The sequence below is a fragment of the Schistocerca cancellata genome, chromosome 8 (genome assembly GCF_023864275.1).
Source record: "Schistocerca cancellata isolate TAMUIC-IGC-003103 chromosome 8, iqSchCanc2.1, whole genome shotgun sequence".
NCBI classification, from domain to species: domain Eukaryota; kingdom Metazoa; phylum Arthropoda; class Insecta; order Orthoptera; family Acrididae; genus Schistocerca; species Schistocerca cancellata.
The window spans coordinates 237,401,726-237,422,981 of NC_064633.1; positions in this window are offsets into that span (position 1 = coordinate 237,401,726).

The following is a 21,256-nucleotide window of genomic DNA, read 5'->3' on the forward strand; positions in this document are numbered from 1 at the left end:
AATCTGGCTTCTAAGATAATGGTAGGGTCTGTATTGCCTCACGTGTTCCAATATTACTACGGAATCCAAATGGATCTTCCCCGATGTCAGCTTCTACTAGTTTTTCCATTCGTCTGTAAAGAATTCGCGATAGTATTTTGCAGTCGTGACTTATTCAACTGATAAGTAATTTTTGCATTTGTCAACACCTGTTTTCTTTGGGATTGGAATTATTATATTCTTCTTGAAGTCTGAAGGTATTTCGCCTGTCTCATATATCTTGCTCACCAGGTGGTAGAGTTATGTCAGGACTGGCTCTCCCAAGGCTGTCAGTAGTTCTAATGGAATGTTGTCTACTCTGGGGGCCTTGCTTCGACTCAGGTCTTTCAGTGCTCTGTCAAACTCTTCACGCAGTATCATATCTCCCATTTCATCTTCATCTACATCCTCTTCCATTTCCATAATATTGTCCTCAAGTACATCGCTCTTGTATAGACCCTCTATATACTCCTTCCACCTTCCTGCTTTCCCTTCTTTGCTTAGAACTGGGTTTCTATCTGAGCTCATGATATTAATACAAGTGGTTCTCTTTTCTCCAAAGGTCTCTTTAATTTTCCTGTAGGCAGTATCTATCTTACCCCTAGTGAGATATGGCTCTACATCCTTACATTTGTCCTCTAGCCATGCCTGCTTGGTCATTTTGCACTTCCTGTCGATCTCATTTTTGAGAAGTTTGTATTATTTTTTGCCTGCTTCATTTACTGCAGTTTTATATTTTCTCCCTTCATCAGTTAAGTTCAATATTTCTTCTGTTACCCAAGGATTTCTACTAGCCCTTGTATTTTTACCTGCTTGATCCTCTGCTGCCTTCACTACTTCATCCCTCAGAGCTACCCATTCTTCTTCTACTGTATTTCTTTCCCGCATTCTTGTCAATTGTTCCCTCATGCTCTCCCTGAAACTCTGTACAACCTCTGGTTTAGTCAGTTTATCCAGGTACCATCTCCTTAAATTCCTACCTTCTTGCAGTTTCTTCAATTTTAATCTACAGTTCATAACCAATAGATTTGGTCAGAGTCCACATCTGCCCCTGGATATGTCTTACAATTTAAGACCTGGTTCCTAAATCTCTGTTTTACCATTATATAATCTGTCTGATACCTTCTAGTATCTCCAGGATTCTTCCATGTATACAACCTTCTTTCATGATTCTTGAACCAAGTGTTAGCTATGATTAAGTTATGCTCTGTGCAAAATTCTACCAGATGGCTTCCTTTTTCATTTCTCTCCCTCAGTCCATATTCACCCACTATGTTTCCTTCTCTCCCTTTTCCTACTCTCGAATTCCAGTCACCCATGACTATTAAATTTTCGTCTCCCATCTCTCTCTGAATAATTTCTTTTATTTCATCACACATTTCTTCAGTTTTTTTGTCATCTGCAGAGCTAGTTGGCATGGGCTTCATGTTTATCTTAGCCGCAATAATGCCTTCACTATGCTGTTTGTAGTAGCTTACTCGCACTCCTATTTTTTTTATTCATTATTAAACCTACTCCTACATTACCCCTATTTGATTTTGTATTTATATTTTTTTTACATTAGTAACCTTAATGTCTTACTGATCCTATATTGAATAATACCGTTCTGTTCTAGCAGTTATTTGTATGATCAAAAGTGCACTTTTGTTAGGGAATGGAGGTACTGTCCTACCATAAGCCTAGCTACCATAAAACACACAGGAATGTATACTACACATAAATTGGATCCATGTTTCTACAGAATATGGATTGTAGTAAAGGGGATTGGGATAGTTAGGTATTTCGATATTGTATTCACTGTGGAATACTGTTCAGTATATGTTCTGTCTTGTCTTTTCATCGCAAAAAATTCTATTAGTCCTTATACAAACAGTAGCATAAATGATACATAAAATTCTAATTATCTCATTCATGGTTTACCTTGCAGTTGGTGCTGGTTCGTTTATTGTCGTCATTTTGGATTCTAAAGGAAGAAATTCGTTAGTGTCTAAGCTAAGTAGTAATAAGTTTTCTTCTTTCTGGAGTGGCTGCCAAGTTCAGCTTCCACTGACACCTGCAAAAAGATTATTAGTAAATGAAATATTTTTGAAATATTTTATGTTTTTTAAATTAAACTTTTGTGGTTCACTTGCTTTCGTTTTATTATGATTTACTTCCATCTCTGGTCCTTTCCTTTCTCGTTTGATTACTATTATTATCTTAAAAGATTTCATTATAAATATATGCATTATAAATTCTATAGCGCTGTGTTTCTCTATGTTTACTTGTGACAGTGAAAAGCTATATGAGACAAACCTGAATGTTACCTTATTCCACGGTTTAAGATTTATCTTTCACCATAATTTGCGTTGTTAGCATTTTCCGATCTATACCCTGAATCATATTTGTGGGAGAATCCATTGACTCGTTAGAAAAGTTTGCCCTTACCTATAATAATCGTAACAATGACCATTCATTAATAATATAGTAATCGAAGTGTCTTCTACAGACCTTGTTACAAAATATTTAGTATTGGAGGCGTCTACAATGGGCTGTCAAGGCATCTTACCTTCATTTATTTACTTTTCTGTGGAGGAATTCCTTTGAATCCTCTTGTATTACTTAACAGCAATCCCTTTCTGAGAGTGTTGTCATCTTGTTATTTTAATTGTGCTTTCCGCATCCATTCCATTGGCAGCTCATGCAATTGATAAGTGTTATGATGCATCAATTTGTGGAGTGTTCTGAAAACTAACGTTATGCATTAGCAATTGGAAGTTTATACACGTCACATCTCTCGTCGTAATCTGTGAAGAATAATCATTTCGTCACTTAGTAAGCGCTGGTTCTTTTATTAAGCTAGTATCGTTAGGAATTATTTTCCGTGCAGACAACGGCGACCATTTCCTTTCACAAGGTAGTAAATCTGTTTCACTCTGAAAAGGAAGCGAAGGTTGTGAAATATTTACGACGTGTCCGTTGGAGTTACACATCCAAAAAAAAAAAATGGTGAACTGGTAACAGCATCCTAAGCTGGGCGACGAAGTCCTGCTAATGCCTTTGGCATTGACCTACCTTGTGGCCAGCTGCATCAATCTAAAGAGGAAAAAAATTGAAATGCTTCAGTCTCGCTTCGCTTCTCCCGAAAGCTTACTTTGGCGTCGTATATTGGTTTGAAAAATGTGGTATTGAAGTGTTATTGTCGTTTCTACTACAATGTGCTTTTGCTACTGGCTGCGCTAGTCACAGTGCTATTTCAAGGGAATTGTTTCGAGGGTCTGGTGACCATAATTCAACAAATTCACGCTGATTTTGCAGCTTTACATCATTATTGGGTTGCCAGTCTGGAGCTGACGTTTGCGGTTCTCTGCTGTGAAAATTGGGAGCATAATGATTATGCCTATTACTCTGAGTAGAAATTGCCCAACCTCGATTTGCGTGGGAAATCACATTGATTGTTATAGCTACGTGATGAATGGTTATCACCATTGTCAAAACTATACTGATTTGCAGTATTACAATGCATGTTCTGGGGAGCATTGTTTCCTTGGAAACTGTCACTGTTATATTAATTGGTCCTTCTATAACCCTTGTTTCTGAAATTTTTCTTACCATGAAAGTGTCCATTCTGGAAATTTTCATTCCGCTTGTTTCTTTGGAAATTACCAGAGTTGCCATTGAATTGTTGATTGGGCACACTACCCCTCGATCATAATCACCGACGTGAGGACAGCATGACACTTCTTCTGTCTCCTAGCTCTCGACCGACACTAATATTTCCACTCTCTGAGACAGGCCTCGTCTCACAACAATGCTTCGAATCGCGCTCCCATGTTCAGATTGATATCTGAGTGGTTACACAATGAAAAGAATAACGTTAAGTTGGCTGTATTGTTTTCAATGTAATGGAGAGTTCTGACACATTCCTTACACAGGGATAAAAGCATTAACGCACACATTTCTCAGATTAGGTATAACATTCTGTTTGGTTACTGAATGAAGGCTTTTGTCGTTACCTGCACTTTGATTTTCTGTGCTTCACTTAGTTTTCTCCATGGTATGCAACATTAGCAGCCAAAAACTTCAGTCGTTATTATAAGACACAGTTTTCAACAAGTGTAGGAATTTATGTTGGACAATGTTTATTTGCTATGGAAGGTATTATGTTGCCCAGTGAAAGACTTCTTTTGATTTTTCACCACTGCTAACAACGTGGGTCGTGGTTGGCACAAAACAATTTTCTATGCTGTTCATTAGGTCAGATTTCAGCTGTTGCATAATGTTCCAATGCAAGAGGAGTTTCTATTGGTCACGTGCCCACACTCCAAACACTGTTTTATATCGCACTTCAAGATGAGATTTTCTGTTTGGTTGGATGAACTGCAGCCCTCACTGGTTATTCTGCTGCAATATTGGTGATGTTTCTTAATGAGTGTATAATCCCTAACACAGTACTCGTTAAAGCCTCTGCTATGCTAAGTGAGCGGTATTCACTTTATAAGAAAGGATTTTCGCATAGATATCGACCGCATGGTGTACCTGAATGGTGGCAAATCAGACTTACATCCACTCTGTAATAACAATGATATGCAATCACACGTCAGGATGGATCAAAAGGAAACCAGAAGATGCTATCAATTTGACAATAATACGGTCGCCAGCCTGATTAGGCATCAACTGAGTTTCTTCCCTGTACAAGTTAGTATACATTCATGCAAAACAACAAGTTGTAACACTGCATAATATAGTAGAATTTTAGAACCAGAAAATCTATTAAACTGATAGTTTCACGTTCTGTACTGATATGGAAAATCATGAATACATAACACTACTCTATAATGTTTACTACAAAACTTTATACTGTCTATTAATCTGATTAAAATCGAGCATTGGTTACCCTAGAAATTGTACTTTCATGCCACACACAAAATGTCAATTTTGATAAAGATAAAACACTCATAAATTTTGACTTTTATATTGACTTTAACTTTTGCTGGTAAAACCAATTTAGAACACTTCAGAATTCAAATTAATGAAGGGGGGACCTTGAAACTGTTATGATCACTGTATTTAAAAAAAATGGTTACTTAATTTTTTATTCATTCAAGATTTCCAGTATATAAGTTACTACTATTCGTTATGACCTGTAGTTTAAAACAGAAGAAACTGCAAAAAGGTGGAAATTTAAGGAGATGGGACCTGGTTAAAGTGAAAGAACCAGAGGTTGGACAGAGTTTCAGGGAGAGCATAAGGGAAAAATTGACAGAAATGGGGGAAAGAAATACAGTAGAAGAAGAATGGGTAGCTTTAAGGGATGAAGAGTGAAGGCAGCAGGGGATCAAGTAGGTAAAAAGACGAGGGATAGTAGAAATCCTTGGGTAACAGAAGAAATATTGAATTTAATTGATGAAAGGAGAAAATACAAAAATTCAGTAAATGAAGCAGGCAAAAAGGAATACAAACGTCTCAAAAATGAGATCGACAGGAAGTGCAAAATGGCTAAGCAAGGATGGCTAGAGGACAAATGTAAGGACGTAGAGCCCTATCTCACTAGGGATAAGATAGATACTGCCTACAGGAAAATTAAAGAGACCTTTGGAGATAAGAGAACCACTTGTATGAACATCAAGAGCTCAGATGAAAACCCAGTTCTAAGCAAAGAATGGAAAGCAGAAAGGTGGAAGGAGTATATAGAGGGTCTATACAAGGGCGATGCACTTAAGGACAATATTATGGAAATGGAAGAGGACGTAAATGAAGATGAAATGGGAGATACGATACTGCGTGAAGAGTTTGACAGAGCACTGAAAGATCTGAGTCGAAACAAGGCCCCCGGAGTAGACAACATTCCATTGGAACTACTGACCGCCTTGGGAGAGCCAGTCCTGACAAAACTCTACCATCTAGTGAGCAAGATGTATGAAACAGGCGAAATACCCTCAGACTTCAAGAAGAATATAATAATTCCAATCCCAAAGAAAGCAGGTATTCACAGATGTGAAAATTACCGAACAATCTGTTTAATAAGCCACAGCTGCAAAATACTAACACGAATTCTTTACAGACGAATGGAAAAACTCGTAGAAGTCGACCTCCGGGAAGATCAGTTTGGATTCCGTAGAAATACTAGAACACGTGAGGCAATATTGACCTTACGACTTATCTTAGAAGAAAGATTAACATAAGGCAAACCTACGTTTCTAGCATTTGTAGACTTAGAGAAAGCTTTTGACAATGTTGACTGAAATACTCTCTTTCAAATTCTAAAGGTGACAGGGGTAAAATACAGGAAGCGAAAGGCTATTTACAATTTGTACAGAAACCAGATGGCAGTTATAAGAGTCGAGGGACATGAAAGGGAAGCAGTGGTTGGGAAGGGAGTAAGATAGGGTTGTAGCCTCTCCCCGATGTTATTCAATATGTATATTGAGCAAGCAGTAAAGGAAACAAAAGAAAAATTCGGAGTAGGTATTAAAATCCATGGAGAAGAAATAAAAACTTTGAGGTTCGCCGATGACATTATAATTCTGTCAGAGATAGCAAAGGACTTGGAAGAGCAGTTGAACGGAATGGATGGTGTCTTGAAGGGAGGATATAAGATGAACATCAACAAAAGCAAAACGAGGATAATGGAATGTAATCGAATTAAGTCGGGTGATGCTGTTGGTATTATATTAGGAAATGAGGCACTTAAAGTAGTAAAAGAGTTTTGCTATTTGGGGAGCAAAATAACTGATGATGGTCGAAGTAGAGAGGATATAAAATGTAGACTGGCAATGGCAAGGAAAGCGTTTCTGAAGAAGAGAAATTTGTTAACATCGAGTATAGATTTAAGTGTCAGGAAGTCATTTCTGAAAGTATTTGTATGGAGTGTAGCCCTGTATGGAAGTGAAACATGGACGGTAAATAGTTTGGACAAGAAGAGAACAGAAGCTTTCGAAATGTGGTGCTACAGAAGAATGCTGAAGATTAGATGGGTAGATCACTAATGAGGAAGTATTGAATAGGATTGGGGAGAAGAGAGGTTTGTGGCACAACTTGACCAGAAGAAGGGATCGGTTGGGAGGACATGTTCTGAGGCATCAAGGGATCACCAATTTAGTATTGGAGGGCAGCGTGGAGGGTAAAAGTCGTAGAGGGAGACCAAGAGATGACTACACTAAGCAGATTCAGAAGGATGTAGGTTGCAGTAGGTGCTGGGAGATGAAGAAGCTTGCACAGGATAGAGTAACATGGAGAGCTGCATCAAACCAGTCTCAGGACTGAAGACCACAACAACAACAACAAGTTACTACTCTTTTCATCTTATTTACTGCTCTTTTAAATGCCTTTAAATCTGTCTCGAAATAATAAACTTCATTACCATATCAATTCTAAAGTTATCTTTCGACTTCGTTAGACCTTTGCTATTCATTTACTGGTTCATTAACAAAACATTTCTTTAAAAGCCATTTTAATATAGCTATTTCTGCAAATAGTTATTATTAACACAATTTTTAATTTTCATTTCGGGACACTCGGATTGCACAACGTTTGGAAATGACCCTGTCTAGGTTAGTTGTTAGGATAATTGAATGATGGAAAAGTTCTGGTAAAATTTTGGTTATTATTGCACCAAACAAACACAGTTCACTCTCTGAACCATACGAATACAGTACTAAAATTTTGAACCTGCTATTATCGATATGACGATTGGCGGGCTGCTAGATGGCGAGGCACAGAGCACACATACAACCACAGCTATGGCTCTTGACGTATCGGCAGTTTAATTCTTCTTAGCGTAGCAATACTTTCCCATTTAGTGCCTATTGGAATTTTGCCATGCCGTGTGGGCACTGGAACGGCATACCCGAGGCTCAGTGAAACTATGTCTTCCAGGAGAGGCTCCTCGCTCCAGAAGGTGTTGCTCAAACCAGTGCCAAACTCCAACTACTTCTGAACCCGTTGTGCCGTGCAGTGCCCGCGCGCATTTTCCCGCGCTCGCCTGCCATCGACATTTTACTGCTCCCTGACAGACCGGGTATTCGCCCAAGGTTTTGCATTCTAAATATCCTAACACATTGCCTATGTATGGACCAGACGCACAGTTACAATTTTAAACATCTTACAACAGTTTCAACATTTGTTACATTTCAGTTGTATTACAATATTACTTGACATTTGACATAAACATTAATATTCATATTGAAACTTATTTACCGTTTTCTTAACATAATGGCATGAAACAAAAAAGAAATGAAATCAGAACATCAATTACACAAGTTTATCGTAAAATCAGATGAAAAGAATTACTTATATGTACAATAGTACAGAGCCGTTGTTGTTACAAGTGGACTTCGGGAAACTGAAATGCCAGCTGAATATAAAACATTGTGACGCACAGTGATTGAGGCAGTCATGGATTTTTAAGACGTTCACAGTGACAGGAATTAATAGACTGCAATGACTTCCATACTGCAGCGATATTTTCGTGTGACTATTAAGTGCCCGGGAACTTGACAATAACCAGTGCACAGACTTTTAAAAATAAAACCGTAAGTTGAACTTCTTTATGTAGATTTTTTCAATTTCTATTCTTTGTAAAATTTTGTGTATTTATATATCTTGTCAAGTCGGCATGTATCTTGTAAAGTGGGCGCGTAGCTATTAACATCGTCCGTTATTTTGAGAGACCGGTTTTACTGATGTGACAAGCCTTTGATCCCAGGGGCCTTAACTTATGGACATACGGATAGTTGGCGACACACGTCATGTGACGATAGCTTTATTGATTGGCTGCTAACGTGAAGCTCGTTTGTCCTTCTAAGGAAGATGGGTTTAAATCGTCCAAACCATGGTAAAGATTATTTGAAAACCAACATTTATTGCAAGTGGTTGGCTGTCTAGTACACCTGATTTCCTGCAACCGTTGCTCTTGTTAAGCCGTGATCAAAATATTAACGAAACATTAAATTTCAGAGTCCTTAAAGAATCAAACTTCCATTAATGAAATAGCTTCAGACCACTAATTACTTAACGAATTAGTTAATTTGCAAATCTTTGATGTTGAACGTGTAAATGAGAAAGAGTGTAGAAATTTCTTCAAATCATTTCTCAAATTTGTTAGAAGCCGTTAGATGGTCTCATTATCAAACACTGCATGCGTATAGTCTGGGTAATTTGCACTCCATTGTAATCGGGGGCTAGTGTTTCCACATCTCAATGCATAGGACATCGTATCTCCTGAAATAAGTGCCATACAGAGATATAACTCTGGATGTATATTCGGTGCTATATGGAGTTACTGTCTGAAAAACGTGTTTCAAATAGAGTTGGTACCGAGGAAGTAATAAATTAAAACATCATTTGAAATGGCAGTGTTACTACATGAATTTCGAAGATGTAGTGAGCGATAAATGCTTTTAGTTTCAACGTTTTGGAATTGTGCAGTCCTAAAGCATCGACTGCGCAATGAACAATGCAGCGCCGCGAAACTGCATCAAGAAAGCACTGGCCAGCGCGCCAATGGAAAGAGCGGGCAGCACCACACCTCCACGAATACAGAGCTCAGTGCCCTCTGTCAACGCCAATTTAACTTGCCGCCCATCAGTGATCGGCCCAGATCGACCGCAGTCTACATGAGCGTCAGTACTGACTATTAAGAAGACGATACTTAACCTGCAACCTGAGGGTAGTAATAGAGAATGCAGTAGGAGGAAAGGAAAGCACAGAATCAAGAGAACTTACGTGAACTTTAATTTCTTTTTAGAAATAAAGAGTTCAATTCATCTTCCATTGATTTGTACAGATAATTATCTTCCACTGGCCATCGACACTGCTCTCGTTCCTTGTGTATGTCGGTGCTGACTTCAACAGAAGTTGACACAACAGAAATGATGTGTACAATTTTAAATTATGTTTGCAATTCGCTGGCAGTCGCTAAGTGCGCTCATTGTCAAATTCAAGATGACTATAATCTGGGTAAATAGCGAGCCGTGAGTTACGGGGCCTCAAGGTATGTTCACAGATTCTAACTGCAGTACTCTCTTAATGTGTTAAACACCTCACATAAGAGTCTACCATTTAAAGAGTAGATTATGAAAGTATTTTAAATTTTTGAATTGTTGTTGTTGTGGTCTTCAGTCCTGAGACTAGTTTGATGCAGCTCTCCATGCTACTCTATCCTGAGCAAGCCTCTTCATCTCCCAGTACCTACTGCAGCCTGCATCCTTCTGAATCTGCTTAGTGTATTCATGTCTTGGTCTCCCTCTACGACTTTTACCCTCCACGCTGCCCTCCAATACTAAATTGGTGATCCCTTGATGCCTCAGAACATGTCCTACCAACCGATCCCTACTTCTAGTCAAGTTGTGCCAATTCTGTTAAATACCTCCTCATTAGTTATGTGATCTACCCATCTAATCTTCAGCATTCTTCTGTAGCACCACATTTCGAAAGCTTCTATTCTCTTCTTATCTAAACTATTTATCGTCCATGTTTGACTTCCATACATGGCTACACTCCATACAAATATTTTCAGAAACGACTTCCTGACAAATCAATACTCGATGTTAACAAATTTCTCTTCTTCAGAAACGCTTTCCTTGCCATTGCCAGTCTACATTTTATATCCGCTCTACTTCGACCATCATCAGTTATTTTGCTCCCCAAATAGCAAAACTCCTTTACTACTTCAAGTGTCTCATTTCCTAATCTAATTCCCTCAGCATCACCCGACTTAATTCGCCTACATTCCATTATCCTCGATTTGCTTTTGTTGATGTTCATCTTATTCCCTCCTTTCAAGATACTGTCCATTCTGTTCAACTGCTATTCCAAGTCCTTTGCTGTCTCTGACAGAATTACGGAATTAAATTGTATCAGTGATTATATAAAACACTGAAAATCAAATTTCAGTTGCTCCAGTATGCTGTTTTATAGGCCACCTGAGTCTGGGATTTGGTGCGATAAAACGGGTTAGCCATTTAGTAATATGGAGCAGTAACACTGAGAAACGTTTACAGCTTATAGCGGGGATGATTCTCTGACAAACTGTTAAGAAAACAGAAGTAAATAACCCGCCTCCATGTGTACCGCGGCACGTTTTCGGTCCTTCGGCGGCGACATCTGGCGGGAGAGCAGTACGCTGGCGCCAGCGGTAGTGGCTGCGGCGGTGCCCGGTGGGCGCGGACGCCGAGATTACGCCCCCCTGCTAATTCCCAGCACACATTAGTTTGCATTTCTAAAGTGTGCCGCGCCGCGAAAGAGAAACAGAACGGGGCCAGCTGTTTATCTGCGTTTACCAACTGCCGCGTGACGTATTATTCGCTCGGCGCGAGCAGTGCCGCTGACTAATCTGTTGCACATTCTGACTCTTTCCGCGTTAATGCGCCATCCCGATTTTTACGCTGTCTGCAGCAGTAGAGATACACTTGCCTGGGTCAGAGCGTTTTAAGATGACACATCTTACGGTTAGTCGTCTTATCAGAATAGCGAAGTCGCACGCTCAGAGTACTCCAGAGGCAGTCGTTCCGACATTTGCATAATCCACAGTACCTGCTAGTGACTGCCGAAGATAGCGGTGGGCGCCTCATAGCCACAAACTAAACTGAGCACAGATACAGGTAGCTCGGTTTAACATCATCCTATGTCTTCAGTTCTTTTTCTTTTTTCTCAGCAGATTCTAACATACACTACTGGCCATTAAAATTACTAAACCACGAAGATGACGTGCTACAGACACGAAATTTAACCGACAGGAAGAAGATGCTTTGATACGCAAATGATTAGCTTTTGAGAGCATTCACACAAGGTTGGCGCCGGTGGCGACACCTACAACGTGCTGACATGAGAAAAGTTTCCAACCGATTTCTCATACACAAACAGCAGTTGATCGCTGTTGCCTCGTGAAACGTTGTTGTGATGCCTCGTTTAAGGAGGAGAAATGCGTACCATCAAGTTTCCGACTTTGATAAAGGTCGGATTGTAGCCTATCGCGATTGCGGTTTATCGTTTCGCAACATTGCTGCTCGCGTTGGTCTAGATGCAATGACTGTTAGCAGAATGTTTAATCGGTGGGTTCAGGAGGGTATACGGAACGCCGTACTGGATCCCAACGGCCTCGTATCAATAGCAGTCGAGATGACAGGCATCTTATCCGCATGGCTGTAACGGATCGTGCAGCCACGTCTCGATCCCTGAGTAAACAGAACGGGACGTTTGCAGGACAACAACCATCTGCACGAACAGTTCGACGACGTTTACAGCAGCATGGACAATCAGCTCGGAGACCATGGCTGCGGCTACCCTTGACGCCGCATCACACACAGGAGCGCCTGCGATGGTGTACTCAACGACGAACCTGGGTGCACGAATGGCAAAACGTCATTTTTTTTTACGAATCCCGGTTCTGTTTACAGCATCATGATGGTCGCATCCGCGTTTGGCGACATCTCGGTGAACGCACATTGGAAGCGTGTATTCGTCATCGCCATACTGGCGTATCATCCGGCGTGATGGTATGGGGTGCCATTGGTTACACTTCTCGGTCTCCCCTTGTTCGCATTGACGACACTTTGAACAGTGGACGTTACATTTCAGATGCGTTATGACCTGTGGCTCTACCCTTCATTCGATCCCTGCGAAATCCCACATTTCAGCAGAATAATGCACGACTGCATGTTGCAGGTCCTATACGGGCCTTTCTGGATACAGAAAATGTTCGACTGCTGCCCTGACCAGCACATTCTCCGGATCTCTCACCAACTGAAAACGTCTGGTCAATGGTGACCGAGCAACTGACTCGTCACAATACACCAGTCACTACACTTGATGAACTGTGGTATCGTGTTGACGCTGCATGGTCAGCTGTACCTGTACGCGCCACTCAAGCTGTTTGACTCAATGCCCAGGTGTATCAAGGCCGTTATTACGGTCAGAGGTGGTTGTTCTGGGTACTGATTTCTCAGGATCTATGCACCCAAATTGCCTGAAAGTGTAATCACATGTCAGTTCTAGTATGATATATTTGTCCAATGAATACCCGTTTATCACCTGCATTTCTTCTTGGTGTAGCAGTTTTAATGCTCAGTAGTGTGAATAGCTTATCTTCTTAGATCTACGCTTTGGCCTCCAGTTACATTCGCTGGTGTTAAATGAATGACTGTGGAAAGAACAACAACGATAAATAGTAGTCCTGCATATAATCAAAATAAGAATATGTTCTTGTGGAATATGTTATTACAGGTAACATATACAGCGCGCGAATTCGTATGTTCAAGCTTTTCGTGTAAGCAGTAAGAACTTCTATTCATAAATTGTCTATGTTCATATAAATGTCACCTCTGGCAATGTTCAGTGTCAACGTGCAGCAACCACTCACAGATGCTAGGTGACGGTAAACAAAGCGTTAAGACACAAAGGATTTACAGACAAGTCTGTTCTTTCGGATATGTCCGAAAGAAAAGGCGCCACAACGCGTATATATACACTGGTATCCCAAATTATAGCAACAAATCGCTGTTTCTCCGCCCTATGGCTAAAGAACGATACACTCATTCAAAACTGTCAAAAGACGTCCGGAGGATCGTGTTCTGCACAGAAGTTAGCACTCCATACAATCACGGCAGTGTTCACGTCAGGGCACCCATCAAACGTGGTAGTGTTCGCCGGGTAGTCCCACATCCACAATCGCTGTGTACATAGTCACAGATTGTGCAGTATAACACAGAGAAGATGTCTACCGGCCTTTCTGCGGAAGAGGCCCATAGCAAACATGGCAGCAGGTCAGTCGCAAACCGATGTGGTCCGATGGCTTAATCTGAACCTTTCTGTTCTTTCTCGGTGGTGACGATTGCACTCCAGCTGACATCTGACTTCGCAGCATCCACTGGACGTGTTGTATCGAGGCAAACGGTGTAGAGAAGGTTTCGGCAGAGTGTACTTCTGCTGTATGTGTACCTCTGACACGTCTTCACAGAAGGGAACGTTTAGAGTGGGGTCGTCAACATGCTACATGGACGGTCGAATACAGGGCCGAGTCTCTTTTCACAGATGAGTCCCGATTTAGTGTGGAGAGTGATTCTCAATGGATTCGCATGTGGAGGGAACACAGGTTACCATTTCGGTACCCATACATAGCGGAAAGAGACCGATACTGAGAAGAATCTCTAATGGTGCGCGGTTCTAGGCGCTGCAGTCCGGAACCGCGGGTCTGCTACGGTCGCAGGTTCGAATCCTGCCTCGGGCATGGATGTGTGTGATGTCCTTAGGTTAGTTAGGTTTAAGTAGTTCTAAGTTCTAAGGGACTGATGACCTAAGATGTTAAGTCCCATAGTACTCAGAGTCATTTGAACCATCTAATGGTGCGCCCAGAGATTATGTTGACCACCCGAACGCGCATTCATGAAATTGTACTGGTGAGTCGGCAAGGTTTAACTGCTCTCAGGTGTCATGACGAGATCTAGGGACCCCAAGTGCGGTTTTTGAAAGGTGCTGAGGGTCCAGACTCCGTAATGATGGACGATAATGCTAGCCTTCATAGAGCACATGTGGCTGATGTTTTCTTGGAAACGGAAGATACAGCACGAATAGCGTGGCCTGCTCCTTCTCCTGATTTGAATCTCATAAAGCATGTCTGGGGTGTACTAGGGAGACAGGTTGCATCACGTCAGCATCCACCGACCACTCTAAAAGACACATGGTAGCTCTGCAGCAAAAATGGGCGTTATTGCATCAATATGAGGCTGATGACATCATTCACAGTGTGCTCCGTCGTTGTCAGGCCTGTACCGCTGCCAGAGGTGGTCACACCACATACTGAGCACATTAACCAGCTGTCGGAAGGTGCGCAAATCCGTTAAGTTGGAAAAAACGAGGAACATTTTTGTCTACCGTTATGCACGTAGCAATTTTGTGCGTTCTGTATTCTTTACGTTGCTTCTACTTTAGTATCACCTCTATATACTGTTCTACATCTACATCATACTCCGCAAGCCACCTAATGGCGTCTGGCGGAGGGTACTTTCTGTATCACTATCTGATCCCTCCAACCCTGTTCCATTCGCGAATAGTACGAAGGAGAATGATTGTCGGTAAGCCTCTGTATTGGCTCTAATTTCTCGAATTTGGTCCTCGTGGTCAACACGCGAGATGTATGTGGGGGGAAGTAATATGTTGTCTCACTCCTCCTGAAAAATTCCGTCCCGAAATTTCAGTAATAAATCTCTCCCTGATGCACAACGTCTCTCTTGTAACGTCTGCCAGTGGAGTTTGTTTAGCATCTCCGTCACGCTCTCTCGCCAGCTAAACAATCCCGTGACGAAACGCACCGCTCTTCGTTGGATCTTCTCTATCTCCTCTATCAGTCCTACCTGACAGGGATCCCAGATAGGTGAAATACTCAAGAATCGTGCAAACAAGCGCCTTATAAGCCACTTCCTTCGTGTGTGAGCTATATTTCCTTCAGATTCTTCCGATGAATCTGAGTCTCATGTCTGCTTTTCCAACTATCTGTTTCACATGGTCATTCGATTTAAGGTCGCTCTGGATAGTTATGTCTAGATATTTTACGGCGGATGCTGTCTCCAACTGTTTGTCATCAGTAGTGTAGCAGTACAGTAGTGGATTTCTTTTCCTATGTACACGCAATATTTTACATTTATTTGGGTTCAGCGTCAACTGCCAGAGCCTGCATTATTCATCAGTTCTCTGCAGGTCGTACTGCAAATTCTTACTATCTTCTGGCGTTGCTACGTTGGTATAAACAACTACATCATCTGCGAATAGCCTTAAAGAGCATCCGACGCTTTCTGCTAGATCATTTATATATATTGTGAACAGCAACGGTCCTATCACACTTCCCTGTGGTATTCCGGATATTACCTTTACATCTGCCGATTTACTTACGTTAAGAGGAACGTGTTGATTTCTCCAGAATGAGATTTTCACTGTGCAGCGGAGTGTGCGCTGATATGAAACTTCCTGGCAGATTAAAACTGTGTGCCCGACCGAGACTCGAACTCGGGACCTTTGCCTTTCGCGGGCAAGTGCTCTTGCCAGGAAGTTTCGTGTTGATTTCTATCTGCAAGAAAGTCTTGAATCTAACGCTGGTCTGCTCCGATACTCCGTAAGCTCGTATTTTTTCATTAAACGGCAATGCAGGAAGGTGTCAAATGCCTTACTGAAATCAAGGAACACGCCATCAGCCTGAGCGCCGTTGTCCACTCCGCTGTGGATCTCGTGGACGAATAGAGAGAGTTGAGTTCCGCAGCATCTCTGTTTGCGGAATCCGTTTTTATAGAGGATCTGTTCTTTTTCCAAGAACATCATAATTCTTGAGCTTAAAATGTGTTCCATAATCCTACAACAGATTAACGTCAAAGATATAGGTCTACAATTGTGCGGATCTGCCTTACGGCCTTTCTTAAAAACGGGAAGTGCTGCGCTTTTCTCTAGCGATGTACGATAAATTACTGATAGAAGGGGAGCAAGTTCTATCGCATAATTTTTAAAGAATCTTATAGCTATCTCATCTGGTCCTGAAGTCTTTCCACTACTAAGCGATTGTAGCTGCTTTTCAATTCCGCGATCGGTTATCTGAGTATCTGCTATTTCGACGTTCGCACGACGACTGAAAGGAGGGAAAGTGTTACTATCTTTCGCCGTGTAACAACTTTGAAAGACCGAATTTTGGTCTTCTCTCTGTTATCTTCCGTTACGGTGCCGGTGAGGACGCTTAGAGAATGAATAGATGATTTTGACCTACTTACTGATTTAAATACGACCAAAATCTCTTAGCGTTTTTACTCAGATCTGTTGACTTGTGTGTGTGTGTGCGTGTGTGTGTGTGTGTGTATGTGTGTGTGTGTGTGTCGGGGTGGGGCAAACGGTGCAGTCGTTGCGATAATTCCGAAATTGGGCGATTTATCTAGGCGTCCAAAAGGGTGCAATCATTGGCTTTCGGGCCAAGACTGGATTCATTTCCGGAACGTTTAAGTTTGTAAACTTTATGCTTGCCGCTGTTTTTAAAATATACCATGCATGGTAAAATGGTGCTATCCAAAACTGATGCTGAAGCAACTGCACTACACCACGGGCCATAGATGACAGTGGTGATGTCTGCCGTGATGTGTACGGAGGCTACCAACTGCGTCTCCTCAATGACCATTCAGTGAATGCTGCTGCGTATAGGCCTCCACATGTCAGAGTAATGTACTTCTGGCAAGCGAGAGACTATGTGCTTACTCTTAGAGTATCTTGAACATGTTGTATTGTATGTTCTGTGACTATGAAATAAAGTGTTGTTAGACTGCTAATAGCTGCTCTACTTTGATTCACGACACCACAACAGGCACCTGGTTTGTGCGCCCATGATTACTGTTGTTCATCGCCGATAAAGTCAGGAATTTGCACGTTAATACTGTAACTGGAGGTCCACTAATGGGGATAGGCGGCCTTTTCAGAGATGAGTGACGTTTTATGCTCCATCGGACAAATGACCTTTGACGTCTAAGGCGTGAAACGTCTGAAAGCAAACACCCTGCAACAGTTATTGGTAAGATCCAGGCTGGAGAAAGGAGCGTTATGATCTAGAGAATGAGTTCGTGTTTGGGGCATTCCCTGGGTGATCTCGTCACCCTGGAAGGCACAACGGATCAACGCAGGTACGTGTCTATCATTGGGGACCATGTCCATCCCTGCACGCACGTTGCTTTCCCTCGCCATGATGACATATACCAGCAGGACAATGCACCACGTCGCTCAGCTAGCAGTGTACATGCGTAGTTCTTAGAGCACCAGGATGAGTTCACTGTACACTCTTGACCACCCAACTCGCCGAATTTAAACCCAGTCGAGAGACTGTGTGACCACTTCGATCGGTCATGTATCTTCAGCCAAGAAACCTAGCGCAGCTGGCCATGGCAGTGGAGTTGACATGGCTCCACATCCCTGTCAGTACTTTCCAGAAACATCTCGCAGTAGTGTGTGCTGCAAAAGATGGTTATTCAGGCTTTTGACACATGGTCACATTAATGTGGCTGGGCAGTGTACTACTAAATTGGAATCCACCGCTACGTTTTTGTTCATGTGTTCGAAGGCTAGCTTCAGGATCTACTTTAGGAATTTTTAATATAGTTTTCACTAATTCTTAGACTTATGAGGAAGGTCTGCATATATGATGTGTAAATATAAAAATTATGAGTATGGTTAGTACACTATATCGTTATCTGTACCACATTTTTGGCCGGCCGGTGTGACCGAGCGGCTCTAGGCGTTTCGGTCTGGAACCGCGCGACCCCTACGGTCGCAGGTTCGAATCCTGCCTTTGGCATGGATCTGTGTCATGTCCTTAGGTTAGTTAGGATTAAGTAGCTCTGAGTTCTAGGGGACTGATGAACTCAGATGTTAAGTCCCACAGTACTCAGAGCCATTTGAACCATTTTGTTTTTGTTCCTCATTTAATTAGCGTTTGGAGTGACATAGAAAAGATGGGAGCTATGAGGTGGTCAGCTACAGAGGATTCGGTATCTGGTGGAGAAAGCAGTAAAGTAGACTGCCGCCGTAACCCCAGAGAGAAGTGATGATCGTCTATACAAGTATGCCGATGCATGTCCATGCATGTCTATACAAATGATCTCCCCATCGTTTTCTTTCTTTTCTTTTCTTTCAATCTGAAAATGAAGGCTATGTGGTGTCACCGCCAGACACCACACTTGCTAGGTGGTAGCCTTTAAATCGGCCGCGGTCCGTTAGTATACGTCGGACCCGCCTGTCGCCACTATCAGTGATTGCAGACCGAGCGCCGCCACACGGCAGGTCTAAAGAGACGTCCTAGCACTCGCCACAGTTGTACAGACGACTTTGCTAGCGAAGCTACACTGACAAACTACGCTCTCATTTGCCGAGACGATAGTAAGCATAGCCTTCAGCTACATCACGTGGTACGACCTAGCAAGGCGCCATTACCAGTTTATATTTAGATTTTTATTAATGTACCGTCAAGAGCGATGTACACCAATTATGGATTAAAGTTAAGTATTCCAGCAGCAACGTACCTTATTGGCTATATTAATTACAGTGTCCTGTTCCAGACCTCACGCCAGTCTGCGCGAGCGTAAACGCGTGCATTTTGGCCTCTTCTAGCAACACGGTGTTGGCTATTCTGCCAACTCATCAGGCTAGGCTCAGGATGTAACGTAGAGATTCCGATACCGTTTCCGCTAATAGACAGGCTGATTCACAACGAAGCTTTGTGTGTATAATTTATTACTAGTAATCCATACAAAACTAATATCTTCCAGGAATGAAATTCACCACAGTCAGAGTCTCGTTAAACAGCATTCGACTAAGAACTCAGTATCACCTATTATGTATGTTAACATGGTGTCAAAAAGCGCATATGGTTGCACTTTTCCCATTTTCAATACAGACTTCAAAACTGTGATTGTTGTGCCCATTCCTGCTATGACTGTGCAAAATTCTTTGTAGCAGCTAGAATGACATGTCGATTTTCCCATAATAGTGCATGGATCATAACATTCTGTAAACACAACTTTTTTTTATAATGTAGCTATATAACGCCCAGTGGGGTGAAGATGGCTAATTTATTTCACAATAAAAGAACAGCATATCCAGGTAAACGATTTCACTTAAGGCGTTTCCAATAGAACATGGATAATTCTCTGCCTTCGTATGCACTAAAATGTGCTGGCAAATAACGATTATTTTTTGGCACCAACCAGAAGTCGCTACTGGAAATGACGTACCAGTCCAATCAAGTTCAACTATTTTATTTGTCAGGAGCAGCATTGCTGACAATTAGAGGAAACTAATGTACGTTCACTGCTCTGTTCTATTCTGCAGGAGAATCCTCATGAGTTCCTTGGACAGCGAAGTCAGGCTGTGTTGGTATGCGGAAGACACGACCAGGCTCGGGGGTACGTGCACTACGTTATTGTTAATTCAAAAATTTTACTTCACACTTAAATTTACAGCCAGTACTTTTGTACAACCCCTCACTTCGTATGTACCAGATCTAACTACTCCTTCAGCATAAAAGCAATTTTTCCACGTGTCATTTGATTGACTAATGAGGTACGTGGGGTAGGAATCACCTGCTGACCGCATAAGCGTGGATTGAGTGTCGGTGAAGGGGCATTCACCCTCCCTTATGTTGACTCTCGGCGCAACATGACATGCTCCTCTCTCTCTCTCTCTCTCTCTATCTCTCTCTCTCTCTCTCTCTCTCTCTCCATCTCTGTTAAGTGTTAAGTCATTGCCCATCCACCATGACCCTTTTGATCGACCGATGGTTTGCTCACTGACTCCAGAGTGCACTCAAATGTACTCCGAATTGTAGAATATAGGCCACTTTTAATTCTTAAAACACACGTGTTTCTTTGCTGTTTTTCTTGGATGCCCTAAAATCCCGACACCACTATTGACACCGCCACAGGTAAAAAAGAAAGTAAGGGAGTGCGCTGGCTACAATTTCGCCAACGTGGTGGAAACTGTCGGAATTTTCTGGTCCACTTGTCGTATTGCGAGACCCAAAACTTTCTCTCGCTGCCTCCATATCTTCCCACTTACAACAGTACATCAGTTTCCATGAAGTCTGAAAAATAGCAACCATGCAGATTAGAACTATGTGTTCGACTTGGTCTCAAACCAAGGACCTCTGCCTTTCGCCGGCAAGTGCTACTCCGACTCAGCTATCCGAGCACGATTCACGACCCTCCCTCACAGCTTTACTTCCGCCACGAACTCGTCCTTCCTTCCACATGTTCCCACGTCCGAGTCTCGGTCCGGCACACAGTTTTAATCAGCCAGGAAGTTTCAAATCAGCACACATTCCGCTGCAGGTGAAGACTCATTCTGGAAACAGATTTCAGTTTCCACAGAATATACGCCAGAGTCGCCACCGTGCGTCTCACCTAAAATAAAGAAAATGCGTTTCGCGTAGTGAATGATGTGTTCAGTGTCACAAGGCATCGCTGAACTCACATCTTCAATGTTCAAGCAGATAACCATATTCGAGCACTCCTTACTCAATATATAAAACGAACCGATAGTTCTCAGCGAAATACAAAAGCGAAGTAACTCATCACTAACAATGTCGCATGTTGTTGTTGTCTCAGTCCTGTGACTGGTTTGATGCAGCTCTCCATGCTACTCTATCCCGTGCAAGCTTCTTCATCTCCCAGTACTTACTTCAATCTACATCCTTCTGAACCTGCTTAGTGTATTCATCTCTTGGTCTCCCTCTACGATTTTAACCCTC